This window comes from Salvelinus alpinus, chromosome 4 (assembly GCF_045679555.1).
Source record: "Salvelinus alpinus chromosome 4, SLU_Salpinus.1, whole genome shotgun sequence".
In the NCBI taxonomy this organism is placed as follows: domain Eukaryota; kingdom Metazoa; phylum Chordata; class Actinopteri; order Salmoniformes; family Salmonidae; genus Salvelinus; species Salvelinus alpinus.
Window position 1 is genome coordinate 29,732,718 of NC_092089.1, and position 18,450 is coordinate 29,751,167.

At 41.7% G+C, this 18,450-nt stretch overlaps 1 long non-coding RNA gene across 1 annotated transcript; it reads left to right on the forward strand.

Annotated features, from left to right (window-relative positions):
• Positions 1 to 16,420: 16,420 nt before the first annotated feature.
• LOC139573259 (uncharacterized) lies at positions 16,421 to 18,450 on the forward strand. Its single transcript, XR_011674569.1, has 2 exons — positions 16,421 to 17,217; positions 17,614 to 18,450. It is a non-coding gene; the product is annotated as an uncharacterized lncRNA (long non-coding RNA).

The following is an 18,450-nucleotide window of genomic DNA, read 5'->3' on the forward strand; positions in this document are numbered from 1 at the left end:
AGCATAATATTTTTGTGTTTTTTACTTATAACTGCGGACACGCAAGGTAGCGTTACTAATTTCATAACCTTTATGGTGTTATACTCAATGCTTAGGTAGTTAGCTAAGTTCTTCTATTAGCTCTGGAAAACAATGCTAATTGCGTCAGAGAAGTATTAGCATTTGTTGTATTTTGAAGCTTCCCAGGCCTTATGACTCCCAAGTGGCGCAGCGGCCTAAGGCACAGTGTGTTACTGCTAGAGGCATCACTACAGACACCCTGTTTCAAACCCAGGCTGTGTCTCTATCAAAGTAAGTGCCTTAAAAACGTTATTAAAAAATAATAACGTTCCCAAGGTAAACGGACTATTTCTCAGGTCCAGATCGTAGAATATGCATATAATTTACAGATTAGGATAGAAAACACTCCAAAACTTCCAAAACTGTCAAAATATTGTCTGTGAGTATAACAAAACAGATTTTGCAGGCGAAAACCTGAGGAAATCTAACCCGGAAGTGTTTAAAAAAAATAAATAATAATCTGTGTTTCATTTCCCGTCTTTCTTCCATTTAAAGGGGTATCAACCAGATTCCTTTTCCAATGGCTTCCTCGGCTGTGACCAGGCTTTAGACATAGTTTCAGGCTTTTGTTTTGAAAAATGAGCGAGATTTTTCAAAAGTAGTCAGGTGTCCTTTGATTAGTTCCTGCGCGCGAGAGGGGTAGCTCTCTTTTATTGAATAGGTTACGGTCCGGTTGAAATATTATCGATTATGTATCTTAAAAATAACCTGAGGATTGATTATAAAAAACATTTGACATGTTTCTACGAACATTACGGATACTTTTTGGAATTTGTCGAACGGAACAAGGCTGTGGTTTTCTGAACATAACGCGCAACCCAAATGGCGTTTTTTTGTTATAAAAGTAATATTTATCGAACAAAAATAACATTTATTGTGTAACTGGGAGTCTCGTGAGTGCAAACATCCGAAGATTATCAAAGGTAAGCGATTAATTTGATTGCTTTTCTGACTTTCGTGACCATGCTAATTTGGGGCTAGCTGTTCTAGCATTGATTGATACACTCATTGCTTTCGCTGTAAAGCATATTTTCAAAATCTGACACAATAGGTGGATTAACAACAAGCTAAGCTGTGTTTTGGTATATTTCAGTTGTGATTGCATGATTATAAATATTTTTAGTAATATTTTGCGCCCTGCAATTCAGCAGTTGTTTAGGAAAATGATCCCGCTAAAGGGATCCGTAGCGCAGAGAGGTTAATAGTTTCTGTATGTGATTTGCATGTGAACTGTGTGTAAATTTACTTGTTCAGTAATCATCTCACCTGTTAGTTGGTGGAGAACTATGTGGCCATTGAGGGCTGCGTCAATCAGATGGAAAAATGGTATGGCAATTGCTCGGCCTCTGACCGCAAGGCACTACAGAGGGTAGTGCGTATGACTCAGTACATCCCTGGGGCTAAGCTGCCTGCCATCCATGACCTCTACACCAGGCGGTGTCAGAGGAAGGCCCTAAAAATTGTCAAAGACCCCAGCCACCCCAGTCATAGACTGTTCTCTCTACTACCGCATGGCAAGTGGTACCGGAGTGCCAAGTCTAGGACAAAAAGGCTTCTCAACAGTTTTTACCCCCAACCCATAAGACTCCTGAACAGGTAATCAAATGGCTACCCGGACTATTTGCATTGTGTGTCTCCCCCCCCAACCCCTCTTTTTATGCTGCTGCTACTCTCTGTTTATCATATATGCACAGTCACTTTAACTACACATTCATGTACATTCTACCTCAATTGGGCCGACCAACCAGTGCTCCCGCACATTGGCTAACCGAGCTCTCTGCATTGTGTCCCGCCACCCACCACCTGCCAACCCCTCTTTTGCTGTAACAATTGTCCACATACAAAGTGTGTCCCTTGCTGCAACCAAATGCTATTGTCAGGCTGGTAAGAACATTTCTTATTTTGTATAACGGGTGATAAGGGAATTTATATGTTTAAAGTAATGACTAAAGGATTCCACCCTGAAATCATATAATTGTATGAAATGTGTTAGTAGTCATAATTCCATAATATGTGTGACTAGACCATTGTGTTGCTGTGTAGTGGTGTGAGAGTTGAGAGAACAAAGGACAATAGGAAAGAGGCTCCTTCCAAGGTCCTTCTTATCTGGGGAGGAAAGGAACGGCGAGAAACTGCCAAGGCTGATAGAAAAGTGATAAACCTGTGTGTGTGTGTGTGTGTGTGTGTGTGTGTGTGTGTGTGTGTGTGTGTGTGTGTGTGTGTGTGTGTGTGTGTGTGTGTGTGTGTGTGTGTGTGTGTGTGTGTGTGTGTGTGTGTGTGTGTGTGTAGAGGGGGTTATAAAGACTGTTCAAATTTTGGTTGACTTTAGAACGTTCTCTGAATAAAGCTTACGAACCTTTTGCAGAAGCTGAGTCTTTGCCTAATTATTATTAAACCCAGGGTCTTACAAACCTCGGGGATTGGTCAAAGCTTAAATAATTGTTTAGTTATCATCATTGAGATTGAAAATTCTCGTGACAACTTGGTCCTTTGAGCCGGATCTCAATACCTGTTTCTGTCGTCCCATGGGAGCGCCGAAAACCGTGCACGGGCGGCTCAGAGATCCGTAGATTAAAGACCTGGCCCCATTCTGAGGGTTCTTTACAGGCTGACACGACAGAAACGGTGACGAGATCGAACCAAAATTTGAATCTCAGCTGCAAGATAAGGTCAGTAATCTTTATTCATTAGTTTGGGGTTAAATTCTAAACTTACTAAAAATGGACTTAGAATGGACTGGATTAAATTCCTATAAAGCATTGGTCAAGATAAATGTGAGGGAGGATTTTAACTGTAAAACTATCAGTAAGTAAGATTTGTATCGGGTATACCGTCCATATAATCTAATGTAGAGAAAGTTTAAGACAAAAGTATTTATGTTAGTGTTGGCGGCACTGGGTCACAGATCTCAGTAAGAAATTTCGAAGTAAGTAAGTTTGGGTCTGTAATGACCCAAGGTATCTGTGGTCACTACCAATGTAAACTATCTAATGTTGAGACCTAAAAGTAAAACTGGTTGATATACAGTAGCCGGAAAACATAATATAGAAGGCGAAATATAAAGTAAGTATAATAACAGTAAGAAAGTAAGAGCACACACATAGATAGTCAAAAGTATATTTGGAGGGAAACCTAAAATAGAGCGTGTGAGATATGAGATATTAACTGAGTCAAAAGTCATAAGAAGCGGTAACTCGTATACGTGTGAGACCTAGTAGTCTATTGTCTAAAAGTAGAGATAGATACATTAATCAGTCGAGTCACAAAAATGATCATTCGCTCACGTGTGAGACCTAATATTCCATCAAAAATCACCTCTGTAGATAAAGTTTCAAGGAAGGAAAAGCACACACATAGGAGATAGGGAGAGTGACAAAATTTAGAAAAGAGAGAGACAGAGACAACAAGAGCGAGAGTAATGAGAATCATCGCCGGAGTAATGCTTGAACCTTTAAATTAGGGCTATTTTCTGGGAATTGTCTCGGTAGTACGTGCCTGATTTTACGACTACAGACAATTATAAATAGGGTTATTTGCGGGGAGTCTTCATTATTTCAAAATCTTTGGTGGTTCAGTGGTAGAATTCTTACCTACCACGTGGGAGGCTCGGGTTTGTTTCCCGGCCTATGCACCAATTGACTAAAATCTGGGTTTCTGATTGTAATTCAACTATTGGTATGTTTGTTTAAGATATAAACTGAACATTTTAATAGCGTGTTTAGTTTAAATTGAAAGACTAATTCATTCAAAATAATAGCGAGGTGATTTCGATGTAATACGTTGTCTGTTGCCTAAATGGTCTGCTGAAATAACATATTGAGAATGGAGTCCTATTTAAATAACTGAACCAAAGAAGAGACAGTTACCTAAATCTAATGAATTCTAATAATAAGTGGATAGGTAATTGCGATAGAGTTGTGCCCACCGAAATTTGTTTTTTTATTCTAAATGGTTGACTGATGTATTTTATAAATTTGGCGATTTACATGTTATTTTTAAAGTCTTGGACATTTAAGAGTGAAGCCGAAAGAGAAGAGAAAGTTGTAAAGTTTGCTTTTAATCTTACGATAGAGGTAAGGCAGAACGTTGTTTGAGTAGGGGTTATATTTTTGCCTACTGGTAAGAATAGGAGAGTTGGTTGTGCGCGCTGGGCTATGTTGGGCTGTAAGGGATTCAGGTGTGAGTAAGGAAAAGTTACGTTTCTGATGATTGTTGCTTGGTGAATTTGAGCAGGAAGTTTAATGTATTCTAACATTATAATCTGTTTCCATTATATTGAACAGTGTCCGGTCATTACTGAGTGGAGGGGGAGCCTGGACATTTAGAATATTGAATACAAGACATGCGTCAGTGTATTGCACAATATTTTTTTCCAACGCAGGAGCTCATGCTTTCTGAGAATGTAACAGTGATTATTAACTTTTGGGGCTTCCTATCAAGCACTTTGAGAGCCTGTTTGCAGACAGACTGAATGGGTTTAAATGTTGTAAAGCAAGCTTGGGCCAAACTAGTCAGGTAGTATGTTAAGTGGGGGAGTATCATAGATTTGAAGTACAGTTTGTTACCTCTGTAGTCAAATAATTTCATATGTTTTGGAAATTACCTAGGTTGAATTTGGTTATTTGAGTTGGAATCAAGTTGGAATCAAGTATGATGCCGTGGTACTTAAAATAGGATACCACCTGGAGCTCTTCCCCTGATACATAGACAACTGTCTCAGGGGCATCAGTTGTTTTCTTTGTGAGAAACATGCAGACTGTGTTTTTTTAATAATGTTTTTATTATTGAGATGCAAACATGAGTCTCTGAGCAACTTTGTCATCTGAACCATTACAGTAGTGAGTTCTTGTGTAGCTTGTTGTTTACTATTTGCATGCATTTATCACTGTATCATCTGCATACATTGGAACTTCAGACCCAGTACAGACACAAGGAAAATCATTAATGTACGAGCTGAACAGTATTGACCTTTGGGGCATGCAAACATTGTTGCTATCAGTGGAAAAAAAGTTAGTTTTGACTCTTACGCTGATGAGACAGCACCAACTTTTTAAAGGTTTGAGATTTAACTTCTTCTTAATAGGGGGCGCCATTTCCACTTTGGGAAAAAATTGTGCCCAAATTAAACAGCCTCGTACTCTGTTCCAGATCATATGATATGCATATTATTATTACTATTGGATAGAAAACACTCTGAAGTTTCTAAAACTGTTTGAATTATATCTGTGAGTAAAACAGAACTCATTTTGCAGGCAAACTTCCAAACAGGAAGTGAAAATTCTGAAATGGGTCTCTGTGAAGGGCTGCTCCTATTCAATTGCCTTGTATTTATGGATATGTATGCACTTCATATGCCTTCCACTAGATGTCAACAGGCAGTAGAACGTTGAATGAGGTGTCTAGCCTGATGTGGGACCGAATGAGAGCTTTTGGAGTGACAGGTCAGCCATATTGACAGTATTTTGCTGCGCACCTGGGAGCACCATATCGTTTTCTGCAATGCGTTAGGTAGACACGAAGAAATGCTCCGTCTGGGACGTTATTGGATACATATGAGAAAAACATCCTAAAGATGGATTTTCAACTGAGTTTGACCAGTTTATTCGACTTTTATTATGACTTTTGGAATTTTTCGTTCAATGCGCCAAACATTCATGGACACGTGAGCACCATTATGCTAGCCAAAGTTGCTAATTCGACAGAAGAAATGGACATTCTAAAACAAAACAACGATTTATTGTGGAACTAGGACTGCATTCTGATAAAAGTTCATCAAAGGTAAGAGAATATTTATGATGTTATTTCGTATTTTTGTTGAATATGTTGACTCCAACATGGCGGAGAATGGCTGAGCACTGTCTCAGATTATTGTATGCTGTGCTTTTTACTAAAGTTATTTTTTTAAATCTAACACAGCGGTTGCATTAAGAACCAGTGTATCTTTAATTATATGTCCAACATGTATTTTTCAGCAAAGTTTATGATGAGTTTTTCTGTTAGATTACGTGACTCTCCAAAATTTCTCCGGACAATTTGGAGCATTTTTGCGCCATGTTCACAATGTAAAACCAGGATTTGTAGCTATAAATATGCACATTTTCGAACAAAACAAATGTATTGTATAACACGATGTTATAAGACTGTCATCTGATGAAGTTGTTCAAAGGTTAGTGATTATTTTTATCTCTATTTGTGGGTTTTGTGAAAGCTATCTTTGCGGTGAAAAAATGCCGTTGTGTTTTGGGCTATTGTGGTGAGCTAACATAAATATATGTTGTGTTTTCGCTGTAAAACATTTTAAAAATCGGACATGTTGGCTGGATTCACAAGATGTTTATCTTTCATTTGCTGTACAACATGTATTTTTCATAAATGTTTTATGATGAGTATTTATGTATTTCACGTTGCTCTCTGTAATTATTCTGGCTGATTTGGTGCCATTTATGATCATGGCACCAATGTAAAACCAGGATTTGTAGCTATAAATATGCACATTTTCGAACAAAACATAAATGTATTGTATAACATGATGTTATAAGACTGTCATCTGATGAAGTTGTTCAAAGGTTAGTGATTAATTTTTATCTCTATTTGTGGGTTTTGTGAAAGCTATCTTTGCGGTGAAAAAATGGCGTTGTGTGTTGCGCTATTGTGGTGAGCTAACATAAATATATGTTGTGTTTTCGCTGCAAAACATTTTAAAAATCAAACATGTTGGCTGGATTCACAAGATGTTTATCTTTCATTTGCTGTATTGGACTTGTGATTTCATTAAATTATATTATATTATATTCCCTGTGGCGCTAGGCTAGGCTATGCTAGTCAGCGTTTCTGATGAGGAGGATCCCGGATCGGTAGAGGTTTTAAACAACAGGATTCTTTCTTCCCAGGATAATTGTATCTAAGGGTAGCGCATGTTTAATTAAGTACATATAAACATTGAGAAAGTGTAAAACTAATGATTTGAGGGAGTACAATGGAATTATCATTATTATTAGGTTTTGTTTGTAGTTAACTTTTGGGTTTCTGAATCGTTGTAGTATAATGAATGCTGACCAAGTGTTTGTGGGTTTTTTTTCTGGGAAAATGAGTTTCATTGTCTCTCTTTGGAATGTTTCCTGGGCTATAATCTTGGAGAGAGTGAGTGAGATAGAGGCCGTGAACTACCAGGTTGAAAGGGCCTGGCAAGTTTTTGTTTGTTTTTACCTTAGGGTTTATAAATACCCACACACAATACATAGTGTATAACTATTTGTTGGTATTTAAAAAAAAATTACAATGTTTGATTCGTGTGTACTATTTCTTTTGGGATTGGTGAAGTTTCCATTTGTCTTAGTGCCAGGGTATCTTAAAGGGGCACGCACACACATGGAATTTTAGAAGTTTTTATTTTCTGAGTTTTAATTAAATACGTGAATTATTTTGATAAAGGAATGTTCTGGGAACCTGGGATACAACATGTAGAAAATGTTTGACAGTTTTTCTTTAATTTGTCTAATGTAGTAAGAAACACTTATTTGAAGGGTTTGTATGACCTATGACCTATATCAGGACTTTCCATTGTGGTTTGATCAGCTTCATTGGAAAACCATTTGGATAATGAATGTAAGGTAATTTGTAATACTGATTTTAAGGTAAGTTGTGTAATTGATCATTATGATGGAGTTTAAAGTTCTTAGACATATTTGTCATTTGAACCAATGAGAAGAAAGAAAGGGCATTGCCTTTGACTAAGGGTAGGCTTCCTTAAGGTCTATTTTCCTATGACCATAAGGGTACAAAAAAAAATATTTGGGGAGTTTTTCAGGGTAGAGATTTCAATTTGATGATGTTATTTTTAATTTTGTCTTATCTTTTGACCAGTAGTAGTTTTTTTTACATTACTCCCATGGAGAAGTATGTGTTAAAAAGTGTTAAAAATCTGGCGAAGGTGAGTTTATAAAAAAAATTGTTATTGGGTTATTTTGAAACTCCCACTATTTTGGCTTAACTAATGTTTAGTAATCTAGCTAAGTTTTACTTCTCTTAGGTAGTCAGCTGTTGTTGTATGTAGTGTAAGAAATTTAACACTGTCACGCCCTGACCATAGTTTGCGTTGTATGTTTCTATGTTTGCCCCTCAGTCCGGAGCTGCCCCTCAGTCCGGAGCTGCCCCTCAGTCCAGAGGCGCTCCTCAGTCCAGTGGGGCCCTTTAGTAAGGTTGCCGGTCCAAGGTCGGCGGCGAGGGTAGCCGCTCCTAAGAGGCCACTGAAGCGGGGAATGACTATGGTGGAGTGGGGTCCACGTCCCGCGCTAGAGCCGCCACCGCGGTCAGATGCCCACCCAGACCCTCCCCTATAGGTTTAGGTTTTGCGGCCAGAGTCCGCACCTTGGGGGGGAGGTACTGTCACGCCCTGACCATAGTTTGCGTTGTATGTTTCTATGTTTGTTTGGTCAGGGTGTGATCTGAGTGGGTATTCTATGTTGTTTGTCTAGTTTGTCTATTTCTATGTGTTTGGCCTGATATGGTTCTCAATCAGAGGCAGGTGTTTGTCATTGTCTCTGATTGGGAGCCATATTTAGGTAGCCTGTTTTGTATTGTGGGTTGTGGGCGATTGTTCCTGTTCGTGTGTTCCTGTGTTTAGTGTTCACTATTTCGGGACTGTTGCGTCTTCGTTTATTTTGTCAGTTTATTGTTTTTGTTCGTTATTGAAAGTATTCTAATAAATATGAATACTCACCACGCTGCATCTTGGTCCGACGTTTCTTACTCCTCGTCAGAGGAGGACAAAGACAGCCGTTACAGAATCACCCACCACCAAAGGACCAAGCAGCGTGGTAACGGGCAGCCGCAGCGATCGCAGGACTCCTGGACCTGGGAGGAGATTCTGGATGGCAAGGGACCCTGGGCACAGGCTGGAGAATATCGCCGCCCCAAGGCTGAGCTGGAGGCAGCGAAGCGGAGAGGTGGTGGTATGAGGAGGCTGCACGAAAGCACGGCTGGAAGCCAGAGAGGCAGCCCCAAAAATGTATTGGGGGAGGCACACGGGGAGTGTGGCTAAGTCAGGTAGGAGACCTGAGCCAACTCCCCGTGCTTACCGCGGAGAGAGAGGGACCGTGTTATGCCGTGAGGCGCACGGTGTCCCCGGTGAGCAGGCATAGCCCGGTGCGGTACATAGCAGCGCCTCGTATCGGCCGGGCTAGAGTGGGCATCGAGCCAGGTGCCATGAAGCCGGCTCAGCGCATCTGGTCTCCAGTGCGTCTCCTCGGGCCGGGGTACCGCCAGAGCCGCCAGAGTCGCCCATCTGTCCTGAGTAAGCACGGGGAGTTGGCTCAGGTCTCCTACCTACCCTTCAGTCCGGAGCTGCCACTCAGTCCGGAGCTGACCCTCAGTCCGGAGCTGCCCCTCAGTCCGGCGCTGCCCCTCAGTCCGGCGCTGCCCCTCAGTCCGACGCTGCCCCTCAGTCCGGCGCTGCCCCTCCGTCCAGTGGCGCCCTCTAGGATGGTCTTCAGTCCGGGACTCGCTGTAAGGGTCCCCGCTCCAGAGGCACCACCAAAGCGGGTATTGACTATGGTGGAGTGGGGTCCACGTCCCGCACCTGAGCCGCCGCCGTGAGAATGCCCACCCGGACCCTCCCCTTCTGTGTCAGGTTTTGCGGCCGGAGTCCGCACCTTTGGGGGTGGGGGGGTACTGTCACGCCCTGGCCTTAGTTATCTTCGTTTTCTTTATTATTTTAGTTAGGTCAGGGTGTGACATGGGGGATGTATGTGTTTTGTATTGTCTATGGGTTTTGTAAGTTTATGGGGCAGTGTCTAGTCTAGGTGTATGTATGTCTATGGTTGCCTAGATTGGTTCTCAATTAGAGACAGCTGTCTATCGTTGTCTCTGATTGGGAACCATATTTAGGCAGCCATATTCATTAGGTAGTTGGTGGGTGATAGTCTATGTCTATGTTGCATGTTAGCACATTGTTTATATAGCTTCACGTTCATCATTTATTGTTTTGATTGGTTTGTATAGTGTTCTTCGTTTTTCATCTTCAATAAATAGAAGAATGTATTCTAACCAAGCTGCGCTTTGGTCCTCCTCTCTTCCACCATACGACGAACGTGACATTAACAATAATAGATAAGTATATTAAATGGGTAGAAGAGTTCCCAACTTACTTGGCGGACACGATTATGGTAGCTAAAATATTAGGTCCAGATATTATCCCTAGAGTTGGTTTACTAGGATCTATTTCTTTAAACAACGGATTACATTTTAGCTAATCAGGTAGACCATATAGAATGCCAGAGTTAGGGAGACCAGAACAGGCAGACATAGAAGTTGAAGATATACTAGCAGAACACATGAGAAGACTGTTTGTTAACCATACCTGTATGTCCAAGATTTTGTGTCCAACAGGTGAATTACAGAAGAAGGTGATTCACTCAATCCAACCAGGAGACTGGGTGTGGATCCAGTCCCTAAGGAGAAAAGACTGGAAGCAGCCCTCTGAGAGTCCTTAGAAAATAATTCTTAGTATCTTTTATAGCCAAGATACACCCCTCTAAACTCACATGACGAACAACAGATCTTAGAAACTTCACAAAGGGCCTTTTACTTGAAAGAGGAGTATCCCATAGCCAGATAGCATTAGCTATAAATTATCGTTCAGTTTGGTCTCTTAGACGAGGTTCTACTTCTCGTTCTTGGTACTTCATAGTACCAAAACATTACCTCATCCAATGGCATATATCAATTGTCAAATCTAGATACACCCATCTCAAATACAACCCACCCCTGGACAAGCTCCCTGAGGGGAGTGAGCGTCTAGGTCATATACTATGAAAGATAAGTTTCAACATCAGAGGAGACATACAATGGTTCCAGACACTGCCATACTCCTCCCCCCAATGGGAAAAATGAGGGAATGACTGGAGTACAGACATAGTGGAGCCCTTCACATGGTTTCACAGATATATTTATTATGAAGACATTGTTCAAACCTGACTTCTCCTTTTCTGATATTCTGCATATTACCAGACATGTAAAAGACAAGCCTGACCTCTCCCCTCTCTGGGCCCCAAGTGACTTTTCCCTAGAGGAGAAATGAAAATGCAACTGCCAACAGTATAGTCCAAAAGAAGACATTCTAATGACAAGTATAAAATAAATAAAACATCTTATTTATCTATGTTACCTAACGAATTCTGATTCAGCTACGACAGTACTCGGCCAACCCACCTCGGTTCACTTTAACTCCTGATGAGTACCAGTGTTATAGATACAAGAATGGCACCAAGAACTTAGAAGATTCTTAACCTCACAGCACCTATAACTGATGTATGGTGGGCTTGTACCAGCAAAGGACATACGATAGACACTACCAAAAGGGTGGTTAGGAACTTGCGCCCAGGTGTTATTGGTCCAACCAGTTGGAGTTAATCAGAGACCAGTTATAGGAGGCTAAAGTAGGCACAGGAGGAGTTTTGACCAGGATGGGAGTAGCTTTGTCTAGATGGATGCTATTGGCATCCTCAGGGAAGTTACAGATTAATACAAAGCTATGAATCAAATAGGTGAAGGCTTTACGACTACGTTCTTTTGGTGGTTGATGATAAATAAAAATGTGGACTGGATCAATTATATATTATAATCAACAACTTTTTGTGAATCAGACTAGAGATGCGGTGAAGGGGATCTCTGACCAATTATCCGCCACCTCCCTCATGACCTGGCAAAATAGGCTGGCTCTCGATATGTTATTGGCAGAAAAGGGCGGGGTATGTAGAATGATAGGGGTTCATTGTTGTACGTTTATTCCTAATAATACAGCTCCAGATGGATCAGTGACCAAGGCCCTGGCCGGTTTAACCACATTGGCTAACGAGTTAGCGGAGAACTCTGGGGTGGATACCTCACTGACTGGGTGGTTCGACAGTATGTTTGGAAAATTGTTTTTTAAAATAATTACCGTGTTATGAGCTGCTTTCACCTGTATGAGTGTGTTGGTGTTGTGTGGTTGCTGTTTGTTTCCGTGTGTGAAAGATTTAATTACCAGAACTCTAGAGAGATCGATGACGCAACAAATTATGCGGTATGGACCGATTCCGAGCTCCGACTGGTGGGATGACAACTACATGCCTCCAGGCCTAGTAGATGGCTCCGATTCTTTCAACCACGAGGAGCCCATGTTGGATGAGACTATCTTCAATGTTTAGACAGACTGTTTATTTAATGAAGATTATAATGAAAATCCTAAAAAGAAGAGTTATAATTGGATATAGGCCTAGAACAGTCTTTGATGAGTATATGATGTAAATACATGTATTGGTTTTGTTTGCTTTTGTATGACATTTATAATTCCAAATGAAGGTTGACGTATCAGTGTGTAATATTTAGTCAAAGGGTGGATTGATAAGGGAATTTATATGTTTAATGTAATGACTAAAGGATTCCACCCTGAAATCATATAATTGTATGAAATGTGTTAGTAGTCATAATACCATAATATGTGTGACTAGACCATTGTGTTGCTGTGTAGTGGTGTGAGAGTTGAGAGAACAAAGGACAACAGGAAAGAGGCTCCTTCCAAGGTCCCTCTTATCTGGGGAGGAAAGGAACGGCGAGAAACTGCCAAGGCTGGTAGAAAAGTGATAAACCTGTCTGGATGGGTGAGTGTGTGTGTGTGTGTGTGTGTGTGTGTGTGTGTGTGTGTGTGTGTGTGTGTGTGTGTGTGTGTGTGTGTGTGTGTGTGTGTGTGTGTGTGTGTGTGTGTGTGTGTGTGTGTGTGTGTGTGTGTGTGTGTGTGTGTGTGTGTGTGTAGAGGGGGTTATAAAGACTGTTCAAATTTTGGTTGACTTTAGAACGTTCTCTGAATAAAGCTTACGAACCTTTTGCAGAAGCTGAGTCTTTGCCTAATTATTATTAGACCCAGGGTCTTACAAACCTCGTGGATTGGTCAGAGCTTAAATAATTGTTTAGTTATCATCATTGGGATTGAAAATTCTCGTGACAACGGGTCAATTAGGATGGCAGTAGCATTGTTGATGAAATGCAGTCATCGCAGCAGAACTAGGAAGCAGTCTTGGGAAAAGAAGGTGGCAAAGTAGGGAGTTGCAAACATAGGATCTGTGCTCCAGTATTGTCTTATTGAGTTTTTCTTTGCTATCCCCATGAGAAGGACTGTCACCAGGATAGTATACATTTCACAAATTGTGGTTGTCCCCCCCACTTCTGGCTTTCTCTTCTCCTGTAGCTACAAGGCATAGCGATTGGTCTCTACTATGTCTCCCACCAGCTCCTCTGTCAGAAACAACTTGAAGCACTCTGCCTCAGATGGAAATGCCAAGGGGCGTTGCACTCCAGACTGGGACTCATCAAAGCAAACAGCAGGGCCAGGTGGGATGAAATGACTGGCAGCCTTCCAGTTACCACAGAACTCCTGTACTTCATCCACTGTCGGTCTGCCTCCATCACCACCAGCATCTTCAAAGGGAACTGGGACTTTGTCAGTGGACAGGGGGTCCTCAGATTCAGGGTTCTCAATGGCTGGGGGGCAGCTCCTCACTGTCACTGTCAGAATCTGATTCCTGACTTTCATACTCAGACTCATTGTCAGAATTGTAAAAAATATCCAGAATTTCTGCATTTGTGAGTTGTCTCCTTTAGAAAGACATTGCTAATGCTACAGCTTATCTCACTAACTACATACATAAACAACACTGAATGGCTCAGAGAGGGAGTGAGAGGTTATGTGATTGACTGCCGGCACGTGCCATTTGTATCAATAAATCACTATCAGAAAATGTTTTGTGTGGTAATTATTGATATATATATTTACTGTTTTATTCACGTTTTCAAGTAACGATGATAAACCATGCATTCCGATTCTTGCATAGATTGTAATGGGCACATATTATGTGTGTAAAACACTTTTTTGATGGTTGTACTGATTATGATGAGCTAAGCTAATTCCAGCTATGTGTGTGGAGCCATGTTTGTTGACATTCTGGGTTTCATGTAATCGTCTGTCGGACCAAATATGCTATAACAAAATGAGGTGAGTAAGAGTTCACTAATTTCAGGAAGTGAATGGTGGGATGTGAACGATGGTAGACGACACACCCCTTCAACATGCATACTATACACAGACCAAACTCATCTTGTCTTCTATTATCTTTGGTTTCTGTAAGGCAAAAAAGCAGCCTTGGGTTGCTTTCGATTTCTAGAAAGTGTTTAACGCAATTATTTAGATCAATGGTGAGCTCACCCGTGATGTAATTAATTATACATAGTAATTGCTATTAGCTAATTCATATTGTAGTTTATGTCAGCCGAGAGATATAAAAATATGACCTCTTGTGTTGAGTCAATCTTTCCTCAGTTAGCGCTAGGACAAATGTAGCCTACATTTTTCCAGTTTGGATGATTGTGTTATGCTATAGATACTTCTGTGAATATCTGAACATTGCATCCAAAAATAAACTGCTCACGTTCTGGACATAACTTTGTAAGGACTGTGTAAATAGTTTCTGGAAAAAGTGTGGTCAGCTCAAATGCTGATTGTTGCGTCATTCGAAACTGTCCATTCTAAATAAGCGTTCTAATCACACAGGTGTGATCGTAGGCTTCAGGGACCACTGTAGAATGATCACACCCGTGTGATGGTACATGTGAAAGGACTAGAGCTGAGATGGGTTCCAGGAAGTGGTGATAGTTGTGAATCAAATCAAACTTTATTTGTCACATGTGCCGAATACAACAAGTGTAGACTTTACCATGAAATGCTTACTTACAAGCCCTTAACCAACAGTGCAGTTCAAGAAGAATAAATAATTTACCAAGTAGACTAAAATAAAAAGTAATAATAAAAAGTAACACAATAAGAATAACATAAAAAGGCTATATACAGGGGGCACCGGTACCAAGTCAGTGTGCACGGGTACAGGCTAATTGAGGTCATCTGTACATGTAGGTGGGGGCGAAGTGACTATACAAAGGTAACAAACAAACAGAGAGTAGCAGCAGTGTACAAAAGGGAGGGGGGTTCAATGTAAATTGTCCGAATTGTTCAGCAGTCTTGGGGGTAGCAGCTGTTGAGGAGCCTTTTGGTCCTAGATTTGGCGCTCCGGTACCGCTTGCCGTGCGGTAGCAGAGAAAACTATAACTTGGGTGACTGGAGTCTCTGACAATGTTATGGGCTTTCTTCTAACACCGCCTATTATATAGGTCCTGGATGGCAGGAAGCTTGGCCCCAGTGATGTACTGGGCCATTCGCACTACCCTCTGTAGCGTCTTACGGTCAGATGCCGAGCAGTTACCATACCAGGCGGTGATGCAACCCGTCACGATGCTCTCGATGGTGCAGCTGTAGAAACTTTTGAGGATCTGGGGACCCATGCCAAATCTTTTCAGTCTCCTGAGGGGTAAAAGGTTTTGTCGTGCCCGCTTCACAACTTTCTTGGTATGTTTGGACCATGATAGTTTGTTGGTTATGTGGACACCAAGGAACTTATAACCCGCTCCACTACAGCCACGTCGATGTTAATGGGGGCCTGCTCGGCCCGCCTTTTCCTGTAGTCCACGATCAGCTCCTTTGTCTTGCTCACATTGAGGGAGAGGTTGTTGTCCTGGCACCACACTGCCAGTTCTCTGACCTCCTCCCTATAGACCGTCTCATCGTTGTTGGGGATCAGGCCTACCACTGTTGTGTCGTCAGCAAACTTAATGATGGAGTTGGAGTCGTAATTGGCCATGCAGTCGTAGGTGAACAGGGAATTAAGGAGGGGACTAAGTACACACCCCTGAGGGGCACCAGTGTTAAGGATCAGCGTGGCAGACGTGGGCCCCACCTGGGGGCGGCCAGTCAGGAAGTCCAGGATCCAGTTGCAGAGGGAGGTGGTTAGTCCCAGAGTCCTTAGCTTAGTGATGAGCTTCGTGGGCACTATAGTGTTGAACGCTGAGCTGTAGTCAATGAACAGCATTCTCACATAGGTGTTCCATTTGTCCAGGTGAGAAAGGGCAGTGTGGAGTGCAATTGAGATTGCATCATCTGTGGATCTGTTGGGGCTGTATGCGAATTGGAGTGGGTCTAGGGTGTCCGGGAGGATGCTGTTGATGTGAGCCATGACCAGCCTTTCAAAGCACTTCATGGCTACCGACGTGAGTGACACGGGGCGGTAATAATTCAGGCAGGTTACCTTCGCTTCCTTGGGCACTGGGACTATGGTGGTCTGCTTGAAACGTAGGTAGTACGTGTAGGTATTACAGACTCGGTCAGGGAGAGGTTGAAAATGTCAGTGAAGACACTTGACAGTTGGTCCACGCATGATTTGAGTACAAGTCCTGGTAATCCGTCTGGCCCAGCGGCTTTGTGAATGTTGACCTGTTTAACCCTTTCATGCGTGAGTTCCAAATATCTCTAACGGTCGCCCCAGCGTGAGTTTTTTTATGCACGTGATATTAGAACGTTCTCTCCATTCCAGAATGTGTTTGTTATGTAACAGTACATTTCATCCGCGCTGCCCTCAAACAAAAGCACGCAGCCTGTTTTTATTTGTCAATTTTAAATTATTTCTAACAAGTTTTTTATTTTCTAATAACAGTTTGAAATGAGGTGTGTTCCGCCTCATTCATTCACATAAAAGTAGTCATTTTTACTTTTGCGGACCAATTAATTTTTTTGACATTTCTGACCCGGACAAAATTCCCCAAACACTTCTCAATTGTTTGTGCAGGACATTTACTCATCTGCCGTCCTGCATACACGTGTTCATATTATTCCACCTGTCGCCTGCATCGAAATCAAAGTTGTTTTCGTTACCAATAATACCTTTGGAAATGTGTGCGTTTCTATCAAAGTTCCTTATTACGTTATAATAGTTTCTGCATGTCGTGTTATGTCGTTTCTACTGTAGCATCATGTTTTTGTGTATATTCCTTATAACCGCGGACACGCGATGTAACGTTACTCATTTCATAACATTTATGGTGTTATACTCAATGCTTAGGTAGCTAGCTACATTCTCCTATTAGCTCTGGAAAACAATGCTAATTGCGTCAGGGAAGTATTAGCATGTGTTGTATTTTGAAGCTACCCTGGCCTTATGACTCCCAAGTGGCACAGCGTCTCAGTGCTAGAGGCGTCACTCCAGACACCCATCTTCAAATCAAGACTGCGTTTCTATCAAAGTAAGTGCCTAATTACGTTATTGTGTCGTGTTATACCGTTTCTACTATAGCTCACTGTGTGAATGGAGCATAATATATTTGTATATATTCCTTATAACCGCGGACACGCGAGGTAACGTTACTCACCTTTTATGGTGTTATATTAAATCGTGCTTATGTAGCTAGTTACATTATTCTATTAGTTCTGTAAAACAATGCTAAATGCGTCAGAAGTATTGGCATGTTGTATTTTGACGCTACCCTGGAAAAATTGAAAAATATCTTATACCACTTGGTCGTTTTCTGAGTGCATTCCACAAAGCTGTTTATCATCCACTGCCCCCATTTTGAGGTAATAGTCAAGCACGCAGTCTGGTTTCATGTTTCTCTGTCTGGTTTGTTTCTCTCTCCCGTCAGGTGGTCCACCTTCCCTGTGGCCGACATGGTTGCTGTATGGACAGTGGAGAGGACATGGACGTCTCGTTTGTCATGCCACTTTACTGCCAGCTGTTAACATTTCTTATTTTGTATAATGGGTCATTTAGGATGGTAGTAGCGTTGATGAAATGCAGTCATAGCAGCAGAACTAGAAAGCAGTCTTTACTGTCACCAGGAATGTATACATTTCACTAATTGTGGTTGTCCCCCACTCCTGGCTCTCTCTTATCCTGTAGCTCCAAGGCATAGCGATTGGTCTCTACTATGTCTCCCACCAGCTCCTCTGTCAGAAACAACTTGAAGCACTCTGCCTCAGTTGGAAATGGCAAGGGGCGTTGCACTCCAGACTGGGACTCATCAAAGCAAACACCAGGGCCAGGAGGGGTGAAACAGCAGGGCCAGGAGGGGTGAAATGACTGGTGGCCTTCCAGCTACCACAGAACTCCTGTACTTCATCCACTGTTGGTATGCCTCCATCACCACCAGCATCTTCAAAGGGAACTGGGACTTTGTCAGTGGACAAGGGAAATTCAGATTCAGGGTTCTCAATGGCTACAAGGTTGGGGGGCAGCTCCTCACTGTCACTGTCAGAATCTGATTCCTGACTTTCATACTCAGACTCATTGTCAGAATTTTAAAAAATCTCCAGAATTTCCACATTTGTTTGTTGTCTCCTTTTGAAAGACATTGCTAATGCTTCAGCTCATCTCACTAGCTACATACATAAACAACAACACTGAATGGTTTAGAGTGAGAGGGTACGTGGTTGACTGCCGGCACGCGCCACTTGTATCAATAAATCACTATCAGAAAATG